This window comes from Hylobates moloch, unplaced genomic scaffold (assembly GCF_009828535.3).
Source record: "Hylobates moloch isolate HMO894 unplaced genomic scaffold, HMol_V3 SCAFFOLD_7, whole genome shotgun sequence".
NCBI classification, from domain to species: Eukaryota; Metazoa; Chordata; class Mammalia; order Primates; family Hylobatidae; genus Hylobates; species Hylobates moloch.
Window position 1 is genome coordinate 69,952,126 of NW_026652282.1, and position 10,184 is coordinate 69,962,309.

Here is a 10,184-nt window from a genome sequence, read left to right on the forward strand (position 1 = left end):
TGCAAGCTTCGCCTCCCGGGTTCACGCCATTCTCCTGCCTCAGCCTCTCCGAGTAGCTGGGACTACAGGTGCCCGCCACCACGCCCGGCTAATTTTTTGTATTTTTTAGTAGAGACGGGGTTTCACCGTGGTCTCGATCTCCTGACCTCGTGATCCGCCTGCCTCGGCCTCCCAAAGTGCTGGGATTACAAGCGTGAGCCACCGCGCCCGGCCTCCAGGCTCTTTTTAACAATCAGCTCTCATGAGAACTAATAGAGGAAGAAGTCACTACTGAGAGAGTGGCTCCAAGCCATTCTTAAGGAATCCACCACCATGACACACTAGGCCTCATCTCCAAAACTGGGAATCACATTTCAACATGAGATTTGGAAGGGTCAAATATCCAAACTATAGCATTCTACCCCTGAACCCCTAAGTATCATGTTCTTCTCACAAGCAAGATACAATAATTTTATCCCAATAGTTCCTAAAAACTTTAACTTGTTCCAGCATCGACTCAGAAATCTAAAGTTCAAAGTCCTATCTGTGACTCAAGGCAATTTACTTACAACTGTGAGCCTGTATAATTAAAAAACAAGTTATTTAACTCCAAGGCACAATGGTGGTACAGGCATTCAGTAAATATTCCCATTCCAAAAGGGAGAAATTGGCCAAAAGAAAGGGGGAATAAGCCCTACACAATTCCAAAACCCAGCAGAGCAGACATCAAATCTTAAAGCTCCAAAATAATCTACTTTGACTCCATGTCCTGCATCCTGGGCACACTGGTAGGCAGGGTGGGCTCTGAAGACCTTAAGAAGCCCCACTCCCATGGTTCTGCTAGGTGCACCCACGTGGCTGCTCTCATGGGTTGCAGTCCAATGCTTACAGTTTTACGAGGCTGCAGTTGCACACTTCCAGGGGCTCTATAATTCTGGAGTCTGGAGGGTGGTGGCACTGCCCTAGTAGGCACCATTTGTAGGGGCTCCAACCCCTATTGCATTCTGAGCACTTGTGGATATAACACCATATGCATGCCACCAGGGCTTACAGCTTGCGTCCTCTGGAGCAGTACCTGGGGCCCTTTAAGCCATAGCTGGAGCCAAAGCAGTGGGGATGTAGGAAGGAACATCCTGAGACAGCACAGGACAGCAGAACCTGGGCCTGGCTCCCAAAACCATTCTGTCTTCTTAGGCCTCTGGGTCTATGATTGGGCCTTTTACCCATAGTCTTGACTATTAGTGCCTGGCTTCCATTTAGTCATGGTAATCTCTTTAGCAAGTGGTAGTTCCACAACATCCTTGGATTCCTCTCCTGAAAGCACTCTTTTCTTCTCTATCACATGGCCAGGCTGCAAATTTTCCAGATTTTTACACTCTGCTTCCTTTCTAATCATAAATTTCAACTTTAGTTCATCCCTTTACTCCCAGATAATATTGAAAGTTGTTAAAAGTAGTCATGCCACTCTTGAATGCCTTGCTACTTAGAAATTTCTTTCACCAGATACCCTAGATCATCACTCTTAAGTTCAGCCTTCCACAAAGCCCTAGGGCATGGACACAATGCAGCCAAGTTCTTTGCTATAGTGTCACACTGACCTTTCTCCAGTTACCATTAAGTTGCTCATTTCCATTTGAGACCTCATCAGCATGGCCTTTACTGTCTATATTTCTATCAGCATTTTGCTCACAACCACAACCAATCTCTAAGAAGTACCAAACTTTCACCTATCTCCCAGTCTTCTTCTGAGAGCTCCAAACTTTTCTAACTTCTGTCCATTAGCCAGTTCCCAAGCTGCTTTCACATTTTCAGGTATCTTTATAGCAATGCCCCACCCTTGGTACCAACTTTCTGTCTTGGTCTGTTTTTGTTTTGCTATAAAGGAATACCTAAAGCTAGGTAATATTAAGAAAAGAGGTTTACTTGGCTCATGATTCTGCAGGCTAGATGACCGGGAGTCTGGTGAAAGCCTCAATCTCTTTCCACTAATGGCAGAAAATGAAGGAAAGCTGGCATGTACATAAATCACATGGTGAGAAAGGACGCAAGAGCAGGGAGGTGACAGGCTCTTTTTAACAGCCAGCCCTCATAGGAATTAATGGACTGAGAACTCACTACTGAGAGAATGGCACCAAATCATTCATGAGGAATCTGCCCCCATGACCCAAACACTTCCCACTAGGCCCCACCTCCAACACTGGAGATCAAATTTCAACATGAGATTTGGAGAGGTCAGTTATCCAAACTATAGCACCATGAATCAGGAGTCTGAATATGGCTTATCTGGGTCCTCCACTCAGGGTCTTTCAATGCTGTCATCAAGGTGTCAAGCAGACTGCATTCTCATCTGGAATTTGGGTCCTCTCCCAAGCTCATGCATTTGTTGGGAGAATCCACTTCCTTGCAACTATAGAACTTCATTCTCTTTCCTACCCTTTTCCTTGCTAGCTGTCATCTAAAGGCCACTGTCAGCTCCTAGAAGCCACTTGCAGTTGCTACAGAGCCCTCTGATAGACCCTCTCACAACATTGCAGTTTATCTCTTCAAGGCCAGCAGAAGAATGGCTAGCTCCATTCTGCTAGGATGGAGTCCTAAATAACAATGTATTCAAGAGAGTAACTATTGTATTGATATTCCCTATCATTTTCTCCATATTGGCCAGATGCAAGTCACAGGTTCTTCCTATGCTCCAGAGAAGGGGTTTATGCAATCGATGTAGCTCATTGAGGGCGTCATTCAATGTGTGTCCACATAATCAACAATTTACCCTTTAAAGAGGACTAAAATTGAATAGCTCAGCTTTCTCCTAGAAGACTAGGCGAACAGGGGAAAAATGGTGACCTTTAAAGGTTATAGAAAGCCTGGGACAGATAATCTTTTAAAACTGAATGAAACTAATTGAGGAATGTAACCTTTTTATTCATTCAACCAATTCATTAAACCTACTGGTGCCTAGTATGTGCCAAGACCTGTGGTATTTAAACAATGATGAAAAACGTTATTGTCTTGACCTATGGAACTATACTATAGTGGAGGGAAACATATATTAAACAGGTGAATATGTATATAATTAAAAATTGTGATAAGTACTACAAAATAAAAGCTCAGAGGGTAGTGAGAGAGAATGACAGGGGTGACACAATCACCTGTGGTGCAGTGTGTGTATCAGTATTACCCTTAATTATAGCCACCAAAAGAAAAGCAATATTCCTACAAGAGGTGGATAAGAGACTCAAAAAAGAAGTGAGTCAGAGCTGTTTTTTGTAGCTACTTCAGTCAAAAAATAGTGGTAGTAATTTCCAAGAAGTAGGGGCAGGATTGGAGGTGGAAGAGGCAAAATAAGACAAAAAGTTGAAGTCACATGAATATTGATAAGGGAAAGATAGTGCCCAAGACAAGAAAGAACGTGCCTAAAGTTCCTTAGGAAAGCCATGGAAAAGGTTCATCTCAGTCTCTGCTAACAAATTAAACTTTTCCCCAACAAAGCTCTCACTGTACTTTTATTTCAAGGATACATGGTAACCAAGCTCAGCATTCTGTTAAAGCACATTGTTAAAGTTGCTCTCACTGAGTGTCCCAGTAATATGTTAGATATCAAATCCAAAAGCCTATTTTAAGACTTCACCTTATCTGATCTCTCTATAGACATTTGATACTTAATGTTTCCTGAACACTTCCAGGCTAATACTCTCCTAGTGGTCTGCCTATCTCTCTGACTATAATTCCCCAAACTCCTTCTGAAACACCTTCTAATCTCTAATCAGAGGCAGTGCCTGCCACAAAATGGTGGGCAACAAATATACATATTTTAAAGTTTTGAACCATTCTTGTATGAATGGAGAAGATAGCCAGTATAATGTTTTTCAGTAAACATAAAAAATTCTCACCATTATCCTAAGCAAACTAATGCGGGAATATAAAAACAAATACCGCATGTTCTCACTTATAAGTGGGAAGTAAACAATGAGACCGCATGGACACAAGGAGGGGAACAACAGACATTGGGGATCACTTTAGAGTGGAGAGTAGAATGGAGAAGATAAAAAAAAACCCGCCAGTTGGGTACTATGCTTATTACCTGGGTGACAAAATAATCTGTACACCCAACCGCTGTAACACACAGTTTACCTATATAACAAACCTTCACATATAACCCTGAATTTAAAATAAAACGTAAAAAAAAAAATCTTCCATTCAGTAAAAAAAAACCAAACACCGCATGTTCTCACTCACAGGTAGGAATTGAACAATGAGAACACATGGACACAGGAAGGGGAACATCATACTCCGGGGACTGTTGTGGGGTGGGGGGAGATATACCTAATGCTAAATGACGAGTTAATGGGTGCAGCACACCAACATGGCACATGTATACATATGTAACAAACCTGCACATTGTGCACATGTACCCTAAAACTTAAAGTATAATAATAAAAAAAAAATAAAAAAATAAAAAAAAATAAAGGCCTACAGTATTCATACTTTCTCAGATCTGTTTTAAAATGACATTTTTAAATGTTCATGGACATGTTTCCTTATGGTCCCTGGAATAGAAAAGTAAATTTATGAATGGAGATTTTTAATTGCCAAAAAGTAACATGTTATGCTGGGGAAATTAAGTTTTAGCACGAACCTCTATCATAAAACAATTCTATGCCGAGACAAAACTCTGGTTATGTGACATAAATAATGTTATGATAACATATGTTGTGAAAACAATTAGTCATGTATTTTAAAATGTGTGCATATGATCATATAAAAAAGACAAATTGAATATTTCATAAAAGCAACAAATTTAATTTTGTGTTAGTACAGTACTAACATTCATAATTGTGCAATACTAGATGGACCTTGGTACTATAGTATGATAAAAAAAGAAATATTTGTTTTTCTTATGTAAATTTTCTCCTGTAATGTTTGCTTTTTACTTTAGTATGGAAGCTGGATTGCCCAATATCTAAATCAGTACGAAGAAACTATTTTACAAGTATTTAATGGTTATTTAAAAGCAGCCAGGAATTATTTTACTAAAATAAGATATTTTCATGTGTTGTTTTAAATCACTACAGTTTTCTGAGAGTGATTAAATAGATTTCTAAAATAACTAAACATAAGCATATCTGAATGAGAATAAAAATTTTATTAAATGCCATTTAGTTACATTTGATATTTTTCACTTATTTGCAGAGTTTTTCTACACCAGGAGTTCCAAAGTCAAGCTACATTCAAAGAGAGAAACAACAAATTGGATACTCAAGTTATGAACAGTCAGAAGAGTCAGAAATTCCTTATGGGATAGAACATGTGCAATTGAAATCTAATATTAAGTTTTCTCTGGAAAAAAACATATATGTGTACTATATGGCCATCTGATCTTTTTAAAAACATACTCAGAATACTTTAATAAAACACTATGAGTATGAATTATCTATGCTCTAAACACTGTACTCCTCTTTCTGCGTTTATGCCATCACTTCTTATCTCTTTATACCTTGAACTTTTTCTTTCCCCCCTCTCTCACTCTATGACTCCTGAACAAAACCTTCATTTCCAATATCTAACTTCATTAACTAAGTAGGGATGGCATATGTTTATTATCACCAAAATGCAGCATAACACTTGCAAACTGGTTTATGACATGCATCTTTATAAAGTGCTCAGTGAAATGCATAAACGATTGATTGAAAATTGGTCAAAGAGAATATTGAGTACTTTATTAGTTAGTGGATAAAGCTAAGGAGTTACACAAAAGCATCATATCTAAATAAGGAATTTTATTTGAAATATGTAATTTCATTATGAATAAATTCCATAAAATAAACTAAGAATTGCTAAATGATTTCTGTAAACTGATTGGTGCTGTAGAATGATCCCATAACCCGGGCCCCTGACTCCTTCTTTCCTTTCTTCCTTCATTCCTTCTTCTCTTCCTTTATCCCTCCTTTATTTAAAGGGTACCCAGAGTGGAGCAAGATGGTGGAATAGAAGGCTCCACCAATCGCTGCACATTACTCCCAGCAAGGACACCAATTTAACAACAATCTACACAGAAAAAAACACTCATATAAGAACCAAAATTCAGGTGAGCCCTCATAGTACCTGGTTTTTAACTCCATGTTACTGAGAGAAATACTGAAGAGATAGAAAAAAAAACCACCTTGAATCACTGACACTACCTCTCCCCAACTCCCCAGCAGCAGTGTGGAGTGTAGCGTCTCTGGGCACTGGGGAAGGGAGAGCACAACAATTGTGAGGCATCAAACTCAGTACTGTCCTGTTAAAGCAGAAAGGAAAACAGAATAAGACTCAGCTGACACCCACCCACAGAGGGAGCATTTAAACCAGTCCTAGCCAGAGGGGAATCCTGTATCCCAATGGGTGGAACTTGAGTTCGTGCAGATCTTGCCACCCAGGGCCAAAGTGCTCTGGATTTCTAAGCAAACTTGACAGGCAGTCTAGGACACAGGGACTACAACTCTTAAGTCCTAGTGCTGAACTGGGCCCAGAAACAGTGGTCTGAGGGCGCATATGACCTACTGAGACATCAGTGGGAGCAGCTAAGGGAGTGCTGGCATCACCCCTCCCCTAAACTCTCTGTACAGCTTGTGGCTCCAAAAGAGACCCCTTTCTTCTTCTTGAGGTGAAGAGAGGGAAGAATGTGGAGGATTTTGTCTTGCATTTTGGATACCAGCTCAGCCACAGCAGCATAGGGCACCGATCAGAGTCATAAGGACCCTGTTCCAGGCCCTAGCTCCCAGGCAGCACTTCTGTGTTAAAAAAAAAAAAAACAAAAAAAACAAAACAAACAAAAAAAAAACTCTCCTGGATCTAAGATGCATCACAAAGTGTCCTACACGATCTGTCAACTATTGGTCCTGTTCTTCAGTCATCTCTCCTTAATTCCCTGGGGTGGAAAAGGGGAAATTAGGAAAAGAAAAAAGAGAAAAAGAAATTGTTAAGTGCTCACCAGTCACTGTCCCTTCTACTTCTTAAATAGATCTCAAACATGTCCCCTCTCCTACCGTTATCTCTATTCATTCTGACACTATCATGGTCTGAAATACCACCACCTTTTCCCTGGACAATTGTAACTGACACCCAACTGGTCCCCCCATATCTTACACTTGCCTCAGTCCAATCCTATTGCCACAGTACAGCTAGGGTAATATTTTAATATACATGCCTAGTCTTGTTATATTTCTCCTTAAACCTCTTCAATAGCTTCCAATTACCTTAGAATGAAATTTCAAGTTCTCACCGTGGATCACAAGGCACTCTAAGACCCCAAGATATCGGGTCTCTGTCACTCTGTCTTTCTGTCTCTTTCTATCTTTATTTACATCCATATCTACATCTATATCATGTATGTGTTTGTGTGTTACTGTGTAATATTCATAAGAATACTTACTATGATGTAAGCACAAAATACTTTACATGCAATCTTACGCCATCCTCCCATCACTATGAGGTAGGTACTGTTATTTTTCCCATGTACAAATGAGGAAATCGAGGCTTTAAGTAGCTTAGTAACTTGTGCAAAGCCCCATAATTAGTATCAGAGCCCAGGATTCAAACACAATCAGCCTGATTCAAAACTCTGTAACTAGAAACAGTATATTTTTTTCCAATTTCTTCACTTACTTCACTTACCACTCTCCATCTTGCTATGTGCTCTAGTCATACTTGACTTTCGGTTTCTCTTTTAGGGCCTTCCTACATGTCATTCTCTCTGCCTGGATAACCTGATTATAAATAAGTCCTTGGAATTCAGACACTTCTATGGAAGATGTGGCTATCCCAGAAAAAAACCTCTCAGGCTGCCCATGAAAGAGTTCCTGGTTGGTTGAAAGTTTTCTGTGAATGTCACATAGTCCAGAATAGAAACAAGCTTCCAGTTGTTGAAAGATTCCTTTATTCATACTGAGAATCATGTAGGGCCAGACCCTGGGTGGTAGGACTTCTGTAGGTGTTTAATACAACACAAGACCAGGCTCTAACTGGCTCCTATCAGTCTAAGCAGGAATAGACATTGAGTGTTCAGAGTTTTAGCCTCTTGATGCTGAGGCTGGCCTAAGAACAGGGTCTGGGTGGTTAGAGATTTTGTTTGTATGCACTGAAAACTTCATAAATTGTCAGAGGCTGCTATTGTAAGTGCTAGAGTCAGAGTAGGAGAAGACCGAGGATGGTCAAAGGCATAGTTATATATAGGAGATAATCTAACACAGTGGTTAACAGCTTAAACAACTCTGTAGTGAGCCTGCTGCATTGAAATTCCAGATTCCACACTTCCTAGCTGTGGGACATTGGGCAAGTGACTTATCCTTTATCTCTGTTTCATCTTTTCTAAAGTGAGAATAACATTCTGTACTCCATAGGGCTGTCATGAGGATTAAATAAGACATGTAAAGCACTTGAGACAGTGCCCACCAAATAGTGATTAGTCAAGAAATCATAACTATTATCTGCTATACCCTAGTACAGGAATAAGGCTAAAGTGGACAAAGATTTCTTCTGTAGGTGCTCTCTGCACTCCAAGGAACAAATCTTATGTTTGAACTTATAGTCTATGTTTGAATACACCTGTCTTACCTGACTTTTCCAAACTTTGCCCAATATATATATATTTGAAATATATATGTATTTCGAGAAAGAGAGAGAGAGAAAGAATTTATTCTTTCCAATCCTGTCTACTCTGATGTATGCCACCTGGACTGCCTGATCTAACCACCTAATTACAATCAGGTCTGTTTGTTGATTCCTACATCTATCTCATAGTGACAAAGGTAATTTTGATTTTAATTGCTTCCTGCTAAGCTCAAAGATGTGTTTGGTTTGCCTTTCTGACACTGCCAAGCAACAATCATAAGTCCTTATATCCTTTGCTTCTTACAAGTAGAGGAGAGTGACAAAAGGTAGTAGCAAAGATAACAATATGCTAAGATGGTAAGTACTCCCATAAATAGGTTCTTCTCCACCAGGAGAGAATCTTTTTACTGAACTCTTAAAAAATGAAATATTCCACTTGGTATTACTCTTCTAACTAGAAGTCACTAGTAGCTAAGATTATATGTTTATACACAGTAATTTTTCCTTTAGAATGGCCTTGATATAACTACAATGTTATAGTCTTCTACACAAAGTTGTTCAAGCTGTTTTCTGAAGGAATATTCATCCCTTCTGAGATTTTTAACAGTTTCAGATGAATTTTCCCTCTTTCTCCTACTGCTAAGCTTTTATTTTAATAGATGTTTTCAGCATGTTGTGTATTTAGTTATGACTGGCCTAGTAGTATGTGTCCAAAGTTTGTGCTTTTATATCATCTGGTTGAGATACTGTCACAGTAAGAATGTTTTGTTAGGAATTATCCCATTTCCTTTATCACAAAGTTTTTGCTACTGACACTTGTAATTTAGAGACTTGGTAGCATTGGGTAAGTGCCTGGCTGCGAATTTCATTAGACTGGAAAAAGGATATGAGTATAGCAGAATTTTTATTTTCTCATATGACCTCAAAAAAGATGTTAGTTAAGGCCAAGAGAAGACAGAAGATATGATAGAGCCAAGAAGAAAGATGAAGTCAAGTTTTCAGTTTCTGTCTCTAAAGTGAAGGGGTTAGATTAGATGACCTCTCGGTTCCCTTCCAGAAATGATACTGCGTCATCCGAATCCTGGATGATGAGCCAAGATAAGAAGCCTAGGTCCAGAAAGTGGGTCAGATCTAGGAGAACAATTAGCAGAGACCAGAAACCCAGGCTTGCTGACTGGGAACAAAAATCCTAGACCAAAGTCAAGGCCACAAAAGGTTGCTATGTAATTATGGGATCCCTGTGATAGGCATTAGGGATCAGCAGCAAGACAGAAGCCTGGTACTGTACCAAACTCCTTTACAGGCAGGAGCTTTCTACAGGTTTCCTGCCCAGAGTAACTCAGAATAGTTTTCAACATGTGTGCAAGGCTTGAACCTATAGAGACAAAAATAGGAGTGACTGAAGTAATGGACTAGGGCAGCAGGGAAAAAAATACTTCTAGATAATGACCATCAGAGCAATTATTTTTGTCAGGAGTTGAGGAGGAGATCAAAAGGAACACTCCTAGTTCCGATAAGTGGCAAAGGAAGACCTTGAATTCAGATCTGACTCTAATGTCAGTGCTCTTAACTATTGTATTAGTTTCCTGTGGCTGCCATAACAAATTACCACAAGTTGG

The 10,184-nt window shown here is 39.6% G+C and overlaps 1 long non-coding RNA gene across 1 annotated transcript in view; it reads left to right on the forward strand.

Moving 5' to 3' along the window:
• The window catches only part of LOC116811844 (uncharacterized), a 9,249-nt gene extending 3,691 nt beyond the window's left edge, over positions 1–5,558 (forward strand). The window contains exon 3 of the long non-coding RNA XR_009214304.1: positions 5,167–5,558. This is a non-coding gene — a long non-coding RNA (uncharacterized LOC116811844). The remainder of the gene's footprint in view (positions 1–5,166) is intronic.
• The last annotated feature ends 4,626 nt before the right edge of the window (positions 5,559–10,184 follow it).